The sequence below is a fragment of the Callithrix jacchus genome, chromosome 14 (assembly GCF_049354715.1).
Source record: "Callithrix jacchus isolate 240 chromosome 14, calJac240_pri, whole genome shotgun sequence".
NCBI lineage: Eukaryota > Metazoa > Chordata > Mammalia > Primates > Cebidae > Callithrix > Callithrix jacchus.
In genome coordinates this window covers 10,113,947-10,134,176 of record NC_133515.1, presented here as the reverse complement: position 1 = coordinate 10,134,176, position 20,230 = coordinate 10,113,947, and the positions used below count along the sequence as shown (strand labels likewise).

Here is a 20,230-nt window from a genome sequence, read left to right as displayed (position 1 = left end):
CTCAGAATATGCACTGTCTATTCTGGTACAGATCTGCTCTCAAAGCATTCACACAAAGATCCAGCAACAACTTATAGTGGGACCCTTGTCTCCCAGGGGATCAGAGCCCTTAGCTGTTTCTGTTCTTGGGGAAGCTGATAGTCTGATTTGGAGGCAGAGGACCCCAAATATAGGCAGCCTCCACAGACCCTGATTCAGGCAGTGATACTGCTGATAAATCTGGTTCCCGGAGGCAGCTGGGTGCAGAACCCCATGGGTCCCCAGTGCTTGACTCTAAACCCTAGCCATTTGGCTAATGACATAGAGATATCACATTCTGTAGAAGAGGAACAGTATTATTTCATTTTTTCCATTACTAAGTCGGGCTTAGTTATAGTTGCTAGCAACACAAAAGGGAACAGGACAGGTTTCCTGCCTTGGAAGAACTCACAGCCTCTGACACAATGTAACAAGTGGACTAAGTCTCAGAAGTTGCAAACTGATGGTCTATAGATAGGTTTATTGGGCTGGCATGGTGTTTAACAATTTTGAAACCCATTGGTCACATTTTCTTTTATTTATTTATTCTTTTATGAGACAGAGTCTCACTCTGTTGCCCAGGTTGGAGTGCAGTGGCACGATCTTAGCTCATAGCAACCTCTGCCTCCTGGATTAAAGTGATTATTGTGCCTCAGCCTTTCAAGTAGCTGGGATTACAGGCACCTGTCACCACACCTGGCTAATTTTTTTTTGGTAATTTTAGTAGATAAGAGGTTTCACCCTGTTGGCCAGGCCGGTCCGAACTCCCGGCCTCAAGCAATCCCCTCCCAAAGTGCTGATATTATAGGCGTGAGCATGGAACCCGGCCTGTTGGTCACATTTTAATATGGAGATTTCTCATACAAATCTGGATTTCTGACTTTTCTTGAAAGGCCACCCTAGCAACACTGGGTTCACATCCCACTGCACATACACCAGTGACCACTTTGCTTGGAATCAGCCTGGCTTTTCAGGGCATTTAAGTTTGCAACTCCTGTACTAAGGGCAATGAGAGGAGAAGAGCTCACTCTGGAGGAGGAGTAGGGTAGGTGGAGGCTTCTCAGAGGGCAACCTCCCAGAGGTTCTCCCAGCAGCCTGAGTGTGAGATGGTGGGGGCCCGCACAGGCTGTGGCAAGGAGGTAGGATGGAGCTGAGGCATCTGCACTGGAGGAAGGGCTGTGCTTGGATCTGGCTTTGCAGCACAGTGAAGATGAATCATAGGCAAGAACCCACGTCAAGTTTTCCAGGAGCAATGTGAAAACTGATAAGGCCTCAGGAGAGAGGTGACTTCAGAAGGGCTTTACATCAAATGTGAATTATATCAGTTGGGGACTGGGGATCTTGCCACACACAGATTCTAATAATCCAGCAGGTCTGGGGTTGGGGTGGGAGAGACTGCATTTCCAACAAGCTCCTCCTGGTTCCTGCACTGTGCCCCGAGTAGTTGAGGCTTAGAACAGAGGTTACAATCTGGTGAGCTGTGGGACAATTTGGCCTGGGGAATAAAGTTTATCTGGCTTGCACAAAGTTTAAAATTTAAAAATTAGTTGCTAAGTTTAAAATCAGATGTTTTGTATAAAAATCTGAATTTGTCTCCCCCCACCATTTTCAGTTAACACTGCTGCAGGTTTTTTTTTGTTTTTTTTTTTGAGATGGGGTCTCACTCTGTGGCCCAGGCTGTAATGCAGTGGCTCGATCTCGGCTTACTGCAACTTTTACCTACCAGGGTATAGCGATTCTCCTGCCTCAGCCTCTTATGTAACTGGGACCACAGGCACACACTATGAGGCCTGGATAATTTTTGTATTTTTAATGGAGATGGTGTTTCACCATGTTGACTAGGCTCATCTCGAACTCCTGACCTCAAGTGATCCACCTGCCTCAGCCTCCCAAAGTGTTGGGATTAAGGCATTAAACACCGCATCAAGCCTGCATTTTGTTTTCTTTTTAGTATTTTTTTTATACTTGAAATTTGCTTGTTAATTGATTTTTTACTTGCTTATTATGTGTTCTTGCTAGGCTGTGAACTCTGTGCAGGCAGGGACCTTGTCTGTCTCGTTTGCCCTGTTTCCCTTGAACCTAGAACAAAGTTTGGTGCATAGTCCCAACTGTAAATATTTACTATTTGTGGAAAGAATGATCAAATCTGCTTACCTGCATAGCCACAGTGGTTGCCACAGCCTGCCCTAGGCCCTTGCTAGTATATGCCCCTGGGAATCACCTCCGTTCATGGAGTCTGAAAGGTGGGAAGAAAAATGAGAGCAGGAAGAAGTAGAGTAGTGCCCCTTATTCTCGGGGGATATATTTCAAGATCCCCCTGTGACTACTTGAAATCATGGATAGTACTGCACCCTATATAGATTACTCTGCGTTTTTTTTCATCTGATAATTGAGATGGCTACTAAGTGATATGGGGGACCATAAACTGCTACCCCAATATATGATGCTTTGTCAGGCTGAACTGAAGAAGAAGCTTCAAGACCTCTCCGACCTCCCCCATCCGCATCTCTTAATCCTCTGTCTCAGGATAAATAAAAATAAAATAAAAGCACAGAACAAAGTTCTCTGAGATTCTTTTATTCCACCTGAAGTCTGAACCTACTAAAGAAGAAAACAATCACCTCTGGTTCCCTCCTCGAGCTTTCATTAACTGAATTCCATACTGTAGGAAGAAAGAGTAAAGTCAGCCAAGGCACCTGGACAGACTTGTCACAAACCATTGTCTTCTCTGCAGGCCCAATAGGCTTTGTCCCAGGTCACTGTATGTTCTTTTTTTTTTTTTGATAGAGGTTCATTCTTGTCCCCCAGGCTGAAGAGCAGTGGCATAATTTTGGCTCACTGCAACCTCTGCCTCCTGAGTTCAAGTGATTCTCCTGCCTCAGCCTCCTGGGCAGTTGTGATTACAGGCATGTGTCACCATGCCTGGCTAATTTATATATAATATAAATATATGTTATATATATATATATATAAATTATATATAATATAAATATATGTTATATATATATATATAAATTATATATAATATAAATATATGTTTTATATATATATATATATATATTTTTAGTAGAGACGAGATTTAAGCATGTTGACCAGGCCGGTCTCAAACTCCTGACCTCAGGTGATCTGCCTGCCCACATTGGCCTCCCAAAGTGTTGAGATTACATGTGTGAGCCTCCATGCCCAGCCTCACTGTATGTTTTTAAGCCCACTGAATTCCCTAAAAATTATTTACTATCCCTCTAAAATCATCCATACTTCCTTACCTCCTTTTCCCATAAGAAGAAGGGTACAGAACCATCTGCACCTCACTGCATGGTGGGTTAATCACTGTGATTTATGTGCATGTCAATAATATTTTGGGTTTTCTCTTCTATTAATCTGCCTTTTGACAGTTGACTTCCAGTGAACCTTCAGAGGGCAAAGGCGGGGGCGTTCCCTTGGCCCTGATGGTGCCAGCATGATATGTTGGAAAAGGAATGATTCGTGCTACTCAGAAGGGCACAAAACTTGAAATTGGTAAATTATTTATTTCTGGACTTTTCCACTTACTTTCTCACTGCAGTTGACTGAGGTATTATAGTCAGTGAACTAGAAGGAGGACCAGGAAAGTGAGGACCTAGAGGTCAAGGGAGGGAAGACTACAAAGTGGGAGGTCAGCAGAGTCAGTGCCACTGTGGGGTGTCATGAGGGGCCTCCAGAGGGGCTACCGGCCTCAAAGAAGGCAGGAGCGGGAAGGCATTGTGCTGAACAGTTTGGGACTACAGAGAAAGGGATTGTGAGGGTAGAATCTCAAGGTTGCAGATGAGTTTAAAGTGTTTTTGGGCGAACAGATATTTTGGAGCACATGTGTAGACATGTGGACACAGTGATGAGAAAGAAAGCAAAGATATAAACAAGGCAGGAAGAGCAGGTGACAGTCACCTTAGGGCAGGGAGAAAGTTGTGATGGGCCACAGGTAGAGGGATTGAAATGGAGGAGGGAGAAAACCCTTTCCTGTAGGATGAGGGGGAGCAGGGAAAGCAAACTCTCAAGAAATGTGTGCTCCTATAAGGTCTTCACTTAGGGGAAAACTAAAAATCTTTGCTATAATCTGAGCAAGTAGTGAATACACATCAATGTAGGTTTGGAAATGAGAAGGGCTAGTGTATAGCAAATGTACCTAATTTTTTTATTTTTATTTTTTTGAAACAGAGTTTTGTTCTGTCGCATAGGCTGGAGTGCAGTGGCATGATCTTGGCTTGCTGGAACCACTGCCTCCTGGGTTCAAGCGATTCTCTTGCCTTAATCTCCTGAGTAGCTGGAATTACAGGTGTGCGCCACCACACCTGGCCAATTTTTGTGTTTTTAGTAGAGATGGGGTTTCACCTTATTGGCCAGGCTGGTCTTGAACTCCTGACCTAAAGTGATCTGCCCACCACAGCCTCCCATAGTGCTGGGATTACAAGTGTGAGCCACCACACTGGGAAACGTATCTAGTTTAATCAATAGTTTGTTTTTAGTGGAGTTTGCAAAAGCATAGGTATTTTGTCTTTGACCCTGCTGTCTCCAGTTCCTTCTAAGATTTTCCAGAAGCACTGCTTTTGGTAACATCTTTTTTCTTTTCTTTTCTTTTCTTTTTTTTTTTTTTTTTTGAGACAGGGTTTAACTCTGTTGCCCAGGCTGTAGTGCAGTGGTATGATTTTGGCTCACTGCAACCTGGGCTCAAGAGATCCTCCTGGGCTCAAGAGATCCTCCCATCTCAGTCTCCTGAGTATCTAGGACCACAGCTGCATGTCACCACACCCAGATAATTTTTTTTTCGGTATTTTTTGTAGAGGTGGGGTTTCACCACGTTGCCCAGGCTAGTCTCAAACTCCTGAAGTCAAGTGATCCGCCAGTCTCCATCTCCTAAGATGGTAGGATTACAGGCATGAGCCGCTATGCCCAGCCTGGTTTTAGCAATATCATGATGGTTGATGAGATACTTGGTAATTGGATGAGAAGAGAACTGTGTTGCATCCAGTGATGATGCAAATGGGTGACAAGAAATGCTGCCACTTGCAAGGTTTGTGGGTGGGAAGGTTGAAGGGAGGATAATGAGAAAGCTAGCTCAGTCCTCAAGGTCAGTCACTGGTCTTGATTATTGTTTTCTGTGTTTCACCTCGTGGTGCTCAATAAGTATTTGTTCAGTGAGCAAATAAATGTAAGGTCAGATTCTGCACACAACAGTCAAAGAAATCTAGTTTCTTGGAAAAGCTAGTCCAATTAAGTGCAGATTTCCACAGTCAGATCTCCTGGCTCCATTTTATTCCAGCTGTAAGGGATCAGAGAGACTTTAGCCCAAGGTCCTTCTTTAAAGCAGTAAGTGGAAATGTTTCCCTGCATTAAGACTACACAGGAGAACTGTCATGACCAGGCTCTTGGCCTCCTGTGGACTCATCCCACCTGGTGTCCTTGTTAACCTGGGCTATCTCAGGCTGACCTCATCATTGTAGCAGTGATGGCCTGGTAGAGACATTAAAGGGCTTCTTCATGGAGTCTGGCTGCTTTCACATCTTGGTTTTGCAGGGTTAACTCATTTCTCTGCCGGGAGAAATGAGTTAACTTCTTAGTGACTCCATTTGCTCATTTGTAAAATGGGTAGAGTAATAGCTCCTGTCTTATAGGATCGCTGTGAAGATTAAACAGGACAATGCAGGTAATGCATGCAGGAAGGCGTCTTGCACACAATGCACATAAATGTTAGCCATTATATTGAAAATTATAGTTGCCTTTGATTAATCCAAATTAACAAATTTACTTACTATATTTAATTTGACATTCTTTGAAAATATGCTGCATGTGTGCATATTGAAAGGCAGAGAGAGACAGGTTTTTGGTGGTGAAAGTTTTGGGCCCACCAAGGCCAGCATCCTTTCCAGCTGAAGTTGTGCTTGTGGGAGGTGAAATGACTTGCCCAAGGCAATACCTCGAGGAATGGCCCAGATAAGTTGAAATACTATGTTTTTTGACTCTCAACACAGTTACTTTTCCACTATATCTCATTTCTAGGCGTTGTTCGTTTTTTTTTTTTTTTTTTTTGAAAATCATTCCAAATTATGTCCCAATTTGACTTTCTTTTTTTTTCTTTCTTTTTTTATTGCATTTTAGGTTTGGGGGTACATGTGAAGAACATGCAAGATAGTTGCATAGGTACACATGTGGCAGTGTGATTTGCTGCCTTCCTCCCCATCACCTATATCTGGCATTTCTCCCCATGCTATCTCTCCCCAACTCCTCACCCCCTGCTGTCCCTCCCCTTTTCCCCCCAACAGACCCCAGTGTGTAGTGTGCTCCCCTCTCTGTGTCCATGTGTTCTCATTGTTCAACACCCGCCTATGAGTGAGAACATGTGGTGTTTGATTTTCTGCTTGTTTCAGTTTGCTGAGAATGATAGTTTCCAGGTTCATCCATGTCCCTACAAATGACACGACCTCATCGTTTTTGATGGCTGCATAATATTCCATGGTGTATATGTGCCACGTTTTCCCTGTCCAGTCTATCATTGATGGGCATTTGGGTTGGTTCCAGGACTTTGCTATTGTAAACAGTGCTGCAATGAACATTCGTGTGCATGTGTCCTTATAGTAGAATGATTTATAATCCTTTGGATATATACCCAGTAATGGGATTGCTGGGTTAAATGGAATTTCTATTTCTACGTCCTTGAGGAATCGCCACACTGTTCTCCACAATAGTTGAACTAATTTACACTCCCACCAACAGTGTAAAAGAGTTCCTATTTCTCCACATCCTCTCCAGCATCTGTTGTCTCCAGATTTTTTAATGATCGCCATTCTAACTGGCATCATATGGTATCTCAATGTAGTTTTGATTTGCATTTCTCTAATGACCAGTGATGATGAGCATTTTTTCATAGGTTTGTTGGACTCATGTATGTCTTCTTTCGTAAAGTGTCTGTTCATATCCTTTGCCCACTTTTGAACGGGCTTCTTTGTTGTTGTTGTTGTTGTTGTTGTTTTTCTGTTTTAGCTCTTTGTTTCTTCATGTTCATCCGAGAAAAGCAAAGGCCGGACCCTTGAACAAGAACAGCTGTACGCCCGGGCGTGGCGACCGGGTTGGTGGGGGCTGAAGCGGGGCCAGACTCTAATTGGTCCACGGCCTCGGCCCGACTATCCAATCAGCAGCGTCTGCGTCATCCCGTCATTGTCAGGTCTACCGCCCGCGGAAATTTGAAATGGCTGACGGGTCGCTGACAGGCGGCGGTCTGGAGGCGGCGGCCATGGCTCCCGAGCTCACGGGCTGGGCCGTCAAGTAGGAGCCGGCGTCTTTGGAGAAAGGTGGGCCGAGGAACCATGCTGGGCCCGAGGAACCGCCTCTCAGTGGAGGCCTGGGGCGTTGGGACCCTAGGTGGGCACCTGGGTCTCAGGCCTTCCGGACCCGGCTGTCCAGGGCAGAGGGGACCGCGGTGAGCTGCTGGGACCCTGTGACCGGGACGTCAAAATCAGGCCGTACCTGGGGGTCAGTGTAGGGGACTCCCTCTCTTCCTCTCCCCATTTCCGCCTCTCCCCCCACGCTCTGGCCTCAGCTTCCCCGAGATTGGAGGGGACTGGGTTGGGCCAGGAATTCTCAATCCGGATGTGCTTTGCGGGAACTGTGCATTTACTGTTGCGCAAGGGGTCATCTTTTTCATCTGCATCTCAAAAGAGATCGCGAACTACACTTCCCTTTCCCGAAGAAGAGGAAAGCTTGAACCCTTTGCCTAGATGGCTGTCCTGTGCACAGAGGGTGATGACGTGTCCAAAGTGAGAAGCCCCAACTTGGGCCAGAGTCCAGAAATAGAACCAGCGTTTCCTAGTTCTCCGCCCTTTCTTCCTCCTCATAGAGTTTCATTACTGTTTTTTTTTTTTTTTTTTTTTGACATTTTAAGCTGGTTCACATTTTTACATTAACACTTTCTGTTGTATTGTGTAACAGAGAGTCCCAGAGAAGTGAGAAAACGTCCACTACTAACACACGTTTCCAACTGGCAAAAGTTGCTTGGCTTCAGTTTTCCCATCTGCAAGACTACGCCAGTGGTTGTACTTGTGGTGAAGATGAAGTGAAATAATGTTTTTAAGGTGGCTGCAAACGTAGAGAAATACTGCATGAGATCGCTTATATGGGAAATGTAAGAAAGAGGAAGTTACAGAAAGAGAGTAGAGTGGTAGTTGCCAGGGGGAGAGTGGGGAGATGTTGGTCAAAGGGTCCAAGGTTTCAGTTACACAGGATGAATAGTTCTGGGGATCTGATGTACATACAGCATGGTGACTATGGTTAATAATACTGTATTATTATTACAGTATTAATAGGCAATGACGTGATAATGCAAATTTTGTACTTGAAATTTGCTAATAGAGTAGATCATTAGTATTCACATACACACAAAAGGTGAGTATACGAGGTGATGGAATATTAATTCACTTTACTGCTGTAATCATTTCATAATGTACAGGTATATCAAAACATCATGTAATACACTTTATTTTTTATTTTATTTTATTATTTTTGAGACAGAATCTCACTCTTGCCCAGGCTGGAGTGCAGTGGCATGATCTCAGCTCACTGCAACCTCTGCCTCCTGGGTTCAAGTGATTCTCCTCTCTCAGCCTCCCAAGTAGTTAAGATTACAGGTGCCCGCGCCCACAACCATACCTGGCTAATTTTTGTACTTTTAGTAGAGATGGGGTTTCACCATGTTGGCCATATTGGTCTTGAGCCCCTGACCTCAGGTGATCCACCCTCCTTGGCCTGGCAAAGTGCTGAGATTACAGATGTGAGCCAGCATGCCTGGACATCATGTTAAAAACTTTAAATGTATATAACTTCTATTTGTTAATTGTACCTCCATAAAGCTGGAAAACAAAGTATCTATAAAGAATGGTGCTGAAAAAAAAATGGTGCTGAAGTACTACTATTTCTTTACTAAACATATACATTATGTAATAGGCACTGTTGTAAATTATTAGCAAATAATTTAATTAATCTTCTTAATTTAAGTAGATGTACTATTTTATCTTCCCTTTATAGGAGAGGAAGCTGAGGCACAGAGTGAGTGTCACACAGCCTGTAAGGTACTGATGCCTTCTAAGGCTCATGTGCATCAGTGTTTGTATGCAGTAGACCCTTGAGTATACTTTGGTCATCTGTAGATCAAGTATTTCTGGTGGCGTGAACAGGGACAAATAAATGAAGGAGGAGGAGGAAGGAGAAAATCCTGGGGGAGAAGGAAAAAAGGCTTCTGCTAACAGATCAGATACCTTCCCTGAAACCACCTCTTGAAACTACTCTACATTCTAAAAGCTACCCTTCTTAGCATTGCTTATTTGGTAGATGTTTCATTTATTAAAAACATATTTTTTTATTTTTTATTTAAAAAACATCTTATTACACAGAATTAGATATGCCACTGGCTGAATCATAACTTCTGTAACATTATGTGTAGCCCAAACCTGATGTGATTTGCATTTTCTGATCTTTTCATTAGACACAGTCATTGAAATTACTGAGGAACCTAATATCCTTACTGAAGTAAATGTTATGGATTATTAAGACTCGCTCATCCCTGTTTATTGAAGGGCCATTGACAGACTGATATTGTAGGAAATAAAGGGAGAGTTTAACCCATCTGAGGGGAAGTCAACTCCCTTTCTTAAAGGAGCTTTATGGAATTGTTTTGGAAAATAAATAAGATATTTGATCATTGTAACTTACTAACTGTAGTATAAATCACAGGCTGTATGCTTTGAAGGAGAACTTGAGTGATTTCCACTGAATTAAAAATCAGCTGTCTTCCAGCTGGATGTGGTGGTACATGTCTGTAGTCCTAGCTACTCAGGAGGCTGAGGCGGGAGGGTTGCTTGAGCCCATGAGTTTGAGGTTGGGGTGAGCTATGATCGCACCACAGCACTCCAGCCTAGGTGCAGAGTGAGACTGTTTAAAACAAAACAAACAGCTTAATGCTGGCCCCCAAAACATCGTAGAACAACAACAAAAATCTAGCTGTTAAAGATCGTAAACACTTATTGTTTTGAAGTAGAATCTGGATTTTGAAATATTTTTAAGTTTGGAAAACTAGTTTCTTCTGATAACGGTAGAGGTAAGTAGAACATTCGTATTCCAATTCTTGTTTGTATTTTGTGTGGGATTTCTATGCAAGGGTGTGAAAATAGAAGCATTCAATAAGGCACTGGAACTTGCTTTTTTTTTTTTTAAGGTTTGTTCCAAGATGAAGATTCATGCAGTGATTGTAGCTACCATGATAAACCAGGTTCTAGTTTACAAACTTTGATGCCAGAAGGAAAAACCCTTTTTCCAGAAATTTTCCAAACAAATCAACTTTTGTTCTATGAGTGATTCAGAGCTTATCAAGATTACATTTTAGGTGAGTAGGTTTTTTGCATCTTTTATTTTTTTAGTTTACAAGTAGATTGTCCGTTTCAGTCCCTCAGATTGCCAGTTGTTTTTGAGAAAGTGGATTTAAGTGGATTTATTAACTTCCCTCTGTTTTATGCATTCTCATTTCTTCCTGTGTCTAATTTCTTTGTAGCTGACTGCAAGGCCTCTGAGGTAAATGAATTCACAGCTGACTTTTTGGAGAAGGTCCTTGAGACATGTGGGTGGCGGGCAGTCCGGCATACTAATGTGTTCAAGGTGCTGGTTGAGGTAAGGTTAATTTTGTTAAGACCTTTGTCTTTAGCTATAAGCACTTTACTTCGGACTGTTATAGCCAAAGTGCTTATTTTTAATTAAGGTTTATGAGCTGATTCAAATAGCACGTGATTCAAATTCACATCTAATTGTCATGTTGTAGCGAGTGTTCCACAAATTTTAAAGGCACCTGAGGAGTTTCTACCAGGGAATTAAACTGGTTTAATTAAAAGAAGGTATTTGAGATCACTTTAAAAATGAAGCCTTATTATGAAGTTAATGGTTTCAAAAAAGTTTTTAACTTCTTAATTGTAGTTCATTAAGCAGCTCAAACCTAAGAGGCATTTTTATTTATTTATTTTTATTTACTTTTTTTTTTTAGTTAAGTCTTGCTCTGTTGCTCAGGCAAGTGCAGTGGCACGATCTTGGCTCACTGCAACCTCTGCTAAGAGGCATTTTTAAACTAGCCCATTTTTTGCCTAGCAAATTTGTAGATACGTGGTTAATCTCTTGACAGTGCGTCCCACTGCAGAATGTAAAAACAATCTTATTTTTCACCTGACTGGGCCTTTTACATTACATTTGCATTCTAATTACAGCTTTGAATTTTTCTCAGTGTTTGTTGACTGACCACAAAAAACCCTAGTAAACTAAAATGTCAAACCAGGAGGTGTGAATCCATGTTATTGCTGCAGCTACCTTAGAAAATGGCATCACATACTGCAGTGATTATGTACGAGGTAGTGGATTGCCCAGCTGTTGCTTTTGAGTTTTAAAATTTTTAAAACTTCAACCAAAAAACAGCATAATCTATTTAAAAATAGATGCTATTTTTTGGTTGAAGTTCAGGCCTATTCATTTGTTTATGATAGTTACCTACCCTCAACCCCCCCCCCCCCCCACCGCCACCAATCAGTTCTCTGAAAACACAATCAAAGTCATTGTTTTCAAACAGAAGCATGACATTTCTATGCTTAAAACTTTTAATGCATTGCCTTTACCAAAGTCTTAGTATTGGCTTTTCGGCTTCTCATTGTATAGAAAACACGTAAAATCCATGCTCCTTTGGATGTCCTTCATGTCCTAGTCTCCTTGCCTCTCTCTCTCACCTCATCTCCTGTTGCTCCACTGCACCCCCCTCCTCCATTTCCTCCCTTTGGCTCCAGCAAGAAGGACTGTGTTTCTGCTCCTCCAGCTGCCAACCCTGTCTCTGCCACAGGCCTTCTGCGCCTTTCCTGCTCTTCAGATGGCCACTTTCTTCTCATCCTCCTCAGCCTGGCTCACAGCTGACTTCCCTGGCCATCTCAGCAGAACAAGATCCTCACCCCTGCTAGTTACTCTCTGTTACCTACTCGTTACCATTGTGCTTATTGATCTCCCTGATGACAGTGTAAGCTCCATGAGGGTAAGAGCCAACCTGTCTTGTTTATCCTTTATATTATGGGTGAAGGTTCCCCACTCCTGTTGTATGCTTTTTTGTGGAAGACAGTGTGGTGATTCCTCAAGGCCTTAGAAATAGAAATTCCATTTGACCCAGCAATCCCATTACTGGGTATATATCCAAAGGACTATAAATCGTTCTACAATAAGGACACATGCACACGAATGTTCATTGCAGCACTGTTTACAATAGCAAAGACCTGGAACCAACCCAAATGCCCATTGATGATAGACTGGACTGGGAAAATGTGGCACATATACACCATGGAATATTATGCAGCAATCAGAAATGATGAGTTCATGTCGTTTGTAGGGACATGGATGAATCTGGAGAACATCATTCTCAGCAAACTGACACAAGAACAGAAAATGAAATACCGCATATTCTCACTCAAAGGCGGGTGATGAAAAATGAGAACACACGGACACAGGGAGGGGAGTACTAAACACTGGGGTCTATTGGGGGGAAAAAGGGAGGGCCAGCGGGAGGGGGAGGTGCGGAGGGATAGCCTGGGGAGAAATGGCAAATGTGGGTGAAGGGGAGAAAGGAAGCAAAACACACTGCCGTGTGTGTACCTATGCAACTGTCTTGCATGTTCTGCACATGTACCCAAAAACCTAAAATGCAATAAAAAATTTAAAAAAAAAATCAGGCTGTCATTACTGTCTTATAGGTGTGTCTTAATTTTGATTTCCTTTTGTTAAATCACATTATTTTGAAGTTCAGATCACAAATGTGGACTTTGCAGCCTTGAAGGCAGTGGTGAGGCTTGCTGAACCATACCTCTGTGACTCTCAAGCGAGCACTTTTACCATGGAGTGTATGAAGGAACTCCTGGATCTGAAGGAACATAAGTTGCCCCTGCAGGAGCTGTGGGTGGTATTTGATGATTCAGGAGTGTTTGACCAGACAGCCCTTGCAATTGAGCATGTCAGGTAGGAAAAGAAATTGAGAAAAATAACCTTGTGGCCAGAAACTTTGGATGAAATGAAGTAATTCTGGTTTGTGTTAGACCTAGATTTAAAACTCAACTATAAACTTACTCATTGCAATATTAAAAAATATTCAAAGACAGGATAATCTTTTTTAAATTAAAAAAAAATTAAAAATGTCTTAAAACATTTTATGATCATTTCAAACTTAGAGAAAAGCTGAAAAAACTAGTATAGTTGACTCTTGAATGATGTGGGGGTTAGGTGTGCCTATCTTCCCCCATCCCTAGTCGAAAATCTGAGTACAACATTTGACTCCCCCAACATGAAACTACTAATAGCTTACTGTTGACCAGAAAAGAAGCCTTACCATTAACATAAATAGTTGGTTAACACATAGTTTGTATGTGTATTATCTTATAATAAAGTGCTAAGAAAAGAAAATTCATAAGGAAAATGTATTTACTACTCATTAAGTGGCAGTGGATCATCATAAAGGTCTTCATCTTCATCATCTTCACCTGAGGAGGAAGAGGAAGAAGAGGGATTGGTCTTGCTGCTTCAGGTTGGCAGAGGCAAAAGAGGTGGAGGAGAGGTGGAAAGGGAGGCAGGAGAGGCTGGCACACTCAGTGTAACTTATCAGTGGACCCCACGAAATTCAGACCTGTGTTCTTCAAGGGTCTAGTGTATAAAGAATTCCTATTTGTCTTTTACTCGATTTTCCCAAATGTTAACAAAAGTAGGGGATTCTTAATTTGGTTTGTATATAAACTGGCTTAAAAGTTGTGGATGTTAAGGCTTATGGTTGGTATATTTCAATATAAGAGTACAGAAAGTAGAAGAAGAGAAAGACAGTGAAGAAGGTTATATACCATGCTATATGCACTGCTAAAAGATGAAAACACATTTTTTCAAGCATAGGTCTGGTCAAAGCAAGCGTTTTCTTAGGGGTTGTATTCCTACCTGCCAGCCTTTTTCGCCATAGTTATTTCCACTGTACAAGCAGACCCCTTGTCCCTTACTTGGAAAAGAAAGCCCATACCTGGATCAGTGGGTATGATTTAAAGTTTTTCAGATCAATCTTTTATTAGATGGCTCCTGATACAGATAGATGTTTTGGATCTTCTATATGTAAGTATATTTACCAAAGAAGGCTTACTTTAGCTATTTAAAAATAGACTTCTATTCCTCTAGGAACTAGAAGACTGAGTAATGATTAATGACCATAATGTAAATTATATTGCTTGGTGTTTTGTAGTATAAAAAGTACTTTCCATTTTCTATACCATTAGTGAGTTAACCTGGTTTTGCTGAGCTTAATTTGAATGCTCTGCAAAGAAGCAGAGTGTCTCAGGCCCTGCTGCAAACATCTCACAGACAGTTTCTAATTGTATGCAAGAACATGTAACCCTAGATGTTCAGTATTGGGCCAAGCAGAATGAATCTAAACCAGTTTCTGTCCAGAACCAAAAGAACTCCCGTCCCTTTCTCTCATTTTAAAAAAGTCTGCCAATTGAAGCATTTGAAGATAAAGGGGTAACTGATAAGTCTAGGAAATTAGGAATCAGGGAGCTAATCTCTATGGGCATAGAAGTTGGCAGAAAAATAAGTATCTGGAATGTTATTTGGTAATATTATTTGAAGAGGAGCCTGGTTAAATTTACTCTTCATTTTGAGGGCTGAGATTTGGGTCAGTGCCCAGAGAAGGTCAGATTATGAGAGTTTTCATTTGTTTGTTGATTCAATAAATATTTGAGTGCCAGTTTCTTTGTCAAGGATGGGTATGTCTGGTGCATGAGACAGGCACCATCATCAGGGAGCTGTCTGTCTAAAGCTAGGAGATGAACCTTGATGAAATAATCATGCACAGATGTCTACTTGATTAGAAGTAGCAGTGAGTGCTGGGAAGAATTACAGGGTGTCCTCAGATTAGGTCAAGTTGCTGTTCTAGGGTTATTTTTTGGAACAGTGACATTTGAACTTGGGTTAGCTTGGGGAAGGGGGTGGTGGGGTGGGGAAGGAAAAAGATTTAGGAATTGTGTGTGTTTAAGGAACTGAAAGGTCAGCATAGCTGGAACACAGACAGTGCTGGGAGAGACCTAGGAAACCAGATTAGAGAGGTTGGCAGAGGTCAGACGATGCAAGGCTTTGTTAGCTAGTCAATTCTGTCTTTAAGAGCAGTGGGAAGCCACTGAATGGTTTTTATTTTTGGGTGACTGTCACTAGTTTTGTGTGGTTTTTTTTTTGAAACAGCATCTTATTCTGTTGCTCAGGCTGGAGTGCAGTGGTGCAATTATGGCTTAATGCAGGCTTGAACTCCTGGGCTCAAGTCATCCTCCTGCCCCAGCCTCTGGATCAGCTGGGATTACAGGCATGTGCCACCACTGCCCAGCTAATTTTTTTTTACAATTTTTTTTTTTTTTTTGTAGAGATGGGGGGTCTTGCTCTGTTGCCCAAGCTGGTCTTGAATTCCTGGGCTCAAGCAGTCCTCTCACCTCCACCCCCTAAAGTACAGCTTTGTGTTTTCAAGGGTTCATCGCAGCTTCTGTGTGGAAAACAAATGGTGGGAGACAGAATAGGGAGACCAGTTAAGAGGCAAGAGAGAGGACTAGAGTGGGGATATGGAGAGGACAGATGGAGGCTTACTGAGAAAGCAAAATGGCTGGGACTTTGTGGTCCAGTGGATATAGGAGATGAGAGGATGTGAGTGATATGAGAGAAGTCAAGGCTGACTTCCACATTTCTGGCTTGAAAGAATCAACACTAGGGAGGTACAGATGGGAAGGATGTGTAAATGCTTGGCATGGTACTGGAGAGGATGACATTGAAACCGAGTCATGGAATGTAACTATAAGCTTACCAGGTGGAAAAGGTGGAAGGCACTTCTGGCAGCTTGACTAACATGTTGCATGGAGGTTTGAAAGAGCTTGTGAAATTGAGTTTATGTACAACAGCTCTGAGGCAGGAGAGGTGCAATAGGGCCAGATTATGAATCTATTTATAGTAGCATGTTCAGGACTTCTTTCTGAGGGCTAAAAGGGAGCCCGCAGAGGTGTTTTTTTTTTTTTAATTGAGTAGAGCTATGCTTAAGTTCATTACAAAAAACAAAAAATAAAAAGACTCTACTTTTTATGGGTGGAGGGTGAAGGGACTAACAATTTATGGTAATTAAGAGATGGCTGGTTTCATTTTCAGTGCTTCCTTTTCACAACAGAACTTCTTGAAAGAGCTATATATAGTCACAATCTATACTTCATGGTGTCCCGGTAACACTTCTACCCTGACCTCATCTCTGAAATTGTGCTCAAAGACTTCCATGTTCTTGTATTCAGTCCTTGTATTCATGTTCTTGTATTCAGTCGACATTTCACTGTCTCGTCTTGCCTCTGATCTTACCTTGCTTGACCTCTTGACATACTAGGTGTTTGATCATTCCCATTCTTAACACCCTCTCCTCTCAGCTTCTGGGACACCACTATTCAGCTGGTGTCTTACTGGCTTGCTTGCTTAGTCATCTCAGCCAGCTCTTCCTCTCATGCTTAAACTTTAGAATGTCGGAGTTATCCAGGGATCAGCCCTAGGCCATCTACTGTTTTTTCTCTAATCAACCTTGGAAGCACTTTGGAATCACCTGAGAAATTTCTTTATAAAAGTATTCTAACCAATACATGAAGAAAGTGATAGACTATCAGTATTTTGTAACCATTAATGAAATAAAGATTCTAGACTGTGAACATTAATGACTACTGCGACCATTAGAGAAAGAGAACTTTGTAGTGGGTGCATCAGGCTGACAACCTGAATCTGTTGATCAGTCTTAACCTCACAAAAAGACATAGCCAGGCATTGTAGTAAAGTCCTCAGTTACTGTTATTAGCAGGTTCTTAGAAATTGCAACATTAATGAAACCAGTTTTACCATCGGCTGACTGATATAAACAAAATTAAAGTTTCTGTATCATATATCTGGTCATGAAAAGATCATCAAACTCCTAAATAAAGATTCCAAGCAATTATAATCTTAAACATTGAAATAAATGTGAACTATATATACATTAAGACATATTAATGCAAGCAAGATAATTATTGACCCAATTTCCACACAGTGGCTCATGCCTGTAATCCCAGCACTTTGGGAGGCTGAGGTGGGCAAATCATGAGGAGTTTGAGACCAGTCTGGCCAACATGGTGAAACCCTATCTTTACTAAAAATACAAAAAATTAGCTGGGCGTCGTGGTGGACATTTGTAATCTCAGCTATTCGGGAGGCTGAGGCAGGAGAATCACTTTAACCCGGGAGGTGGAGGTTGCAGTGAGCTGAGATTGTGCCACTGCACTCCAGCCTGGGTGGCAGAGTAAGACTCCGTCTCAGAAAAAAAAAAAAAAAAAAAAAAAGTCCTAACAAAACCAAGGATTTGGAGAAACTTCCTTAGCTGATCCACAAAAGATCTCTATGTTGTGTGACTCATGACTATCAACCATAGCAAATATGCAACCTTCTCTAAGATAGGAGAATTGTTTTGATTTACTTTTTAGGTCTCACCCCTCCAAAATCCTAATGTTTTGAGCCAGTTAATAGAATTTGAATGATACTAAGTTTCATTTCAGATTTTTCTACCAAAACATTTGGAGGAGTTGGGATGAAGAAGAGGAGGATGAATAAGATTATTTTGTCAGATGTGTTGAACCTCAATTAAGATTGTAAGTATTTATTACTGACCTTGTTGTACATGTTGGAAAAATAGTTATCCATGTGTTAGTTTTGGCTGTGAGGCATACGCGTGCACACACACACACACACAATTTCTCACTGTCTTTCTCTCCAGGGGCTCATAGACAGAAACAGACGGACGTACAAATTATACCACCCCTTTACATGTTATTAAATGAAACTTGTACAAGTGCAGAGAAACCTGCTTTTAGTGTTTATAAACTGAGTGTAAAAGCAGGGAGTTCAAGAACATCTAAATTAATAGCTCACTGTTTTGTTAATTTGAATAAAATTCAATTGAACTAGTGGATTAAAAAAGCGCTTTGTTAAATTTGATTATTTGAAAAACAGTGACATTATTAGAATTCTAGAAGACTTTTTTCCTTTAATTTTGTAAAGAATACTTTAAAGGTATATGGCTTTACTCTGAGTTCCTATAGAGCAACACAGCAGGCTGAACTAACAGATCTACCTTAGGATATTTTGTCAGCCTCCTGCCTTAAACCTTATTTCAGAAATAGATAAAAAGACTAAATAGTTAATATTGGTGGTAAATTAAAATTTTCACAAAAACCTAAGCACGTTCTTCAAATTAATCATATTTTGGCAGAAAAAAAAACCCTCAAAAAATACCACAATTAACCATGAATCCCAAATACAAGTAGTCGTTCAATAATGACCTTATTAACTGTGGCATTTATCTTCCCACTAGATGGTGCTTTCAGACTAGTAATTTTTTTTCTTGTATTTATGAGCAGTAACTTCATAGGCAGTGCTGCAATCAGAATAAAATTATAACTTACACTCCAAAAATAATCGTAGAAGGTAATTTTTTCCCCTGGGTGAAAGATGATTTTTTTCCCTGTTTGAAAGATGATTTCTTTTCCCCATGTGAAAGATGAGATGAGAAGATAAGGCAGTAAGCCTCTACATATTTGTGTCCTGCAAGTGGATTTGGTAAGTTTCTCTTGGTTTTAATAGTAAATAATAATAAAATAAAAAGTGTATGAGGCCCAGCATGGTGGCTCATACCTGTAATCCCAGCAATTTGGGAGGCTGAAGCAGGAAGGTGACTTTTTGAGACAAGCTCTCATTCTGTTGCCCAGGCTAGAGTGCAGTGATGTGATCTTGCTCACTGCAGCCTCAACCTCCTGGGTTCAAGTGTTCCTCCTACCTCAGCCTCCTGAATAGCTGGGAATAAGGTGCATGCCACCACATCAAGCTAATTTTTGTATTTTTAGTAGAGACAGGTTTTCACCATGTTGGCCAGGCTGGTCTCCAACTCATGACCTCAAGTGATCTTCTTGCCTTGACCTCCCAAAGTGCTGGGATTACAGGCCTGTGCCATTGTGCCCAGCCCAGAAAGACCTCTTGACCCCAGGAGTTTGAGACCAGCCTGTGTAACATGGTGAGGCCCCACCTACAAAACCTAAGAAAAGAAAAATTAGCTGTGTGTGGTGGGGCATGCCTGTAGTCCCAGCTGCTGGGGATGCTGAGGCAGGAGGATCACCTGAGCCCAGGAGTTTTAGGCTGCAGTGAGCTGTGATTGAACCACTGCCCTTTGGCCCAGGTAACAGAGCAGGACCCTGCCTCAAAAAAAAAAAAAAAGTGTGAAAGTCTGATTAATAGTTCTACCTGGTTTAGAATTATGTATGTCTGATTTCAGCTGTTCATAAATGGGCTATGATTCTATTTAGGCTTTGCAGTTTTTCCATTACGTATTTCCTATTTTTCCATAGCATATTCAATAAAATCCCAAAATTTCAATAAGCTTGAGTATTTTCTAGGTTTGATCTCCTTGTTGTTAAAAAGAAATGACTGGTTTTGATTGATGTGAAATATTATAAGGGAACATAACATATATCTGGCAAATTCAATCTTTACTTGGAAAAAAATTGCATTCTGATTTGATAGCCTTGCATGTGCTAACAAGAAATGACGTACATGCATAGCTTGCACATCACTGGCATATGGGAAGGCATAAGGGAGGAATCGTGTGTAGTTATGCAGAAGACGTGGTACTCAATGGAGAGTCTGGAATATTATCAAACGTAGGCAGACTTAAAAAAGGTCTCTGGGCTAAGATAGGAGTGGGGCTATCAACAGGCGAGATCAAACAAGACTGTCTGGATTTAGTACCGTGCAGTAAATATTTTTCCTTTCTACTTCAAAACACACTGCTTATACCTGACTAAAGGAGGTCTGAAAAAAAACAGAACTTCAGGCTCTGAGACACAAATGTGAGTTCATTGTTTCTGGACTATGAAGTATCAATATAATGAAAATAAATAAGCTAATGGGCATGGATACTGGAAATGCTAAGAAACTTATTTAATTTTGAGTCTTAATCTTCACAACTTATTAGACTGTGGTTTCATCTTCAATTTATTTTATTTTAAACATTTAAAACATTTTGTTTTACCCTTTTTTTTCACAGCTGTTCACTCAGTTTCTTTTG

The 20,230-nt window shown here is 41.3% G+C and overlaps 1 pseudogene across 1 annotated transcript in view; it reads left to right on the top strand.

Moving 5' to 3' along the window:
• Nucleotides 1–7,237: 7,237 nt before the first annotated feature.
• LOC100405985 (SHC SH2 domain-binding protein 1-like) overlaps nt 7,238–20,230 on the top strand; it is a 38,557-nt pseudogene continuing 25,564 nt past the window's right edge. Inside the window, exons 1-5 of the transcript XR_013526048.1 lie at nt 7,238–7,340; nt 10,256–10,423; nt 10,589–10,704; nt 12,857–13,065; nt 17,670–17,762. The product of XR_013526048.1 is annotated as an SHC SH2 domain-binding protein 1-like (transcript). The remainder of the gene's footprint in view (nt 7,341–10,255; nt 10,424–10,588; nt 10,705–12,856; nt 13,066–17,669; nt 17,763–20,230) is intronic.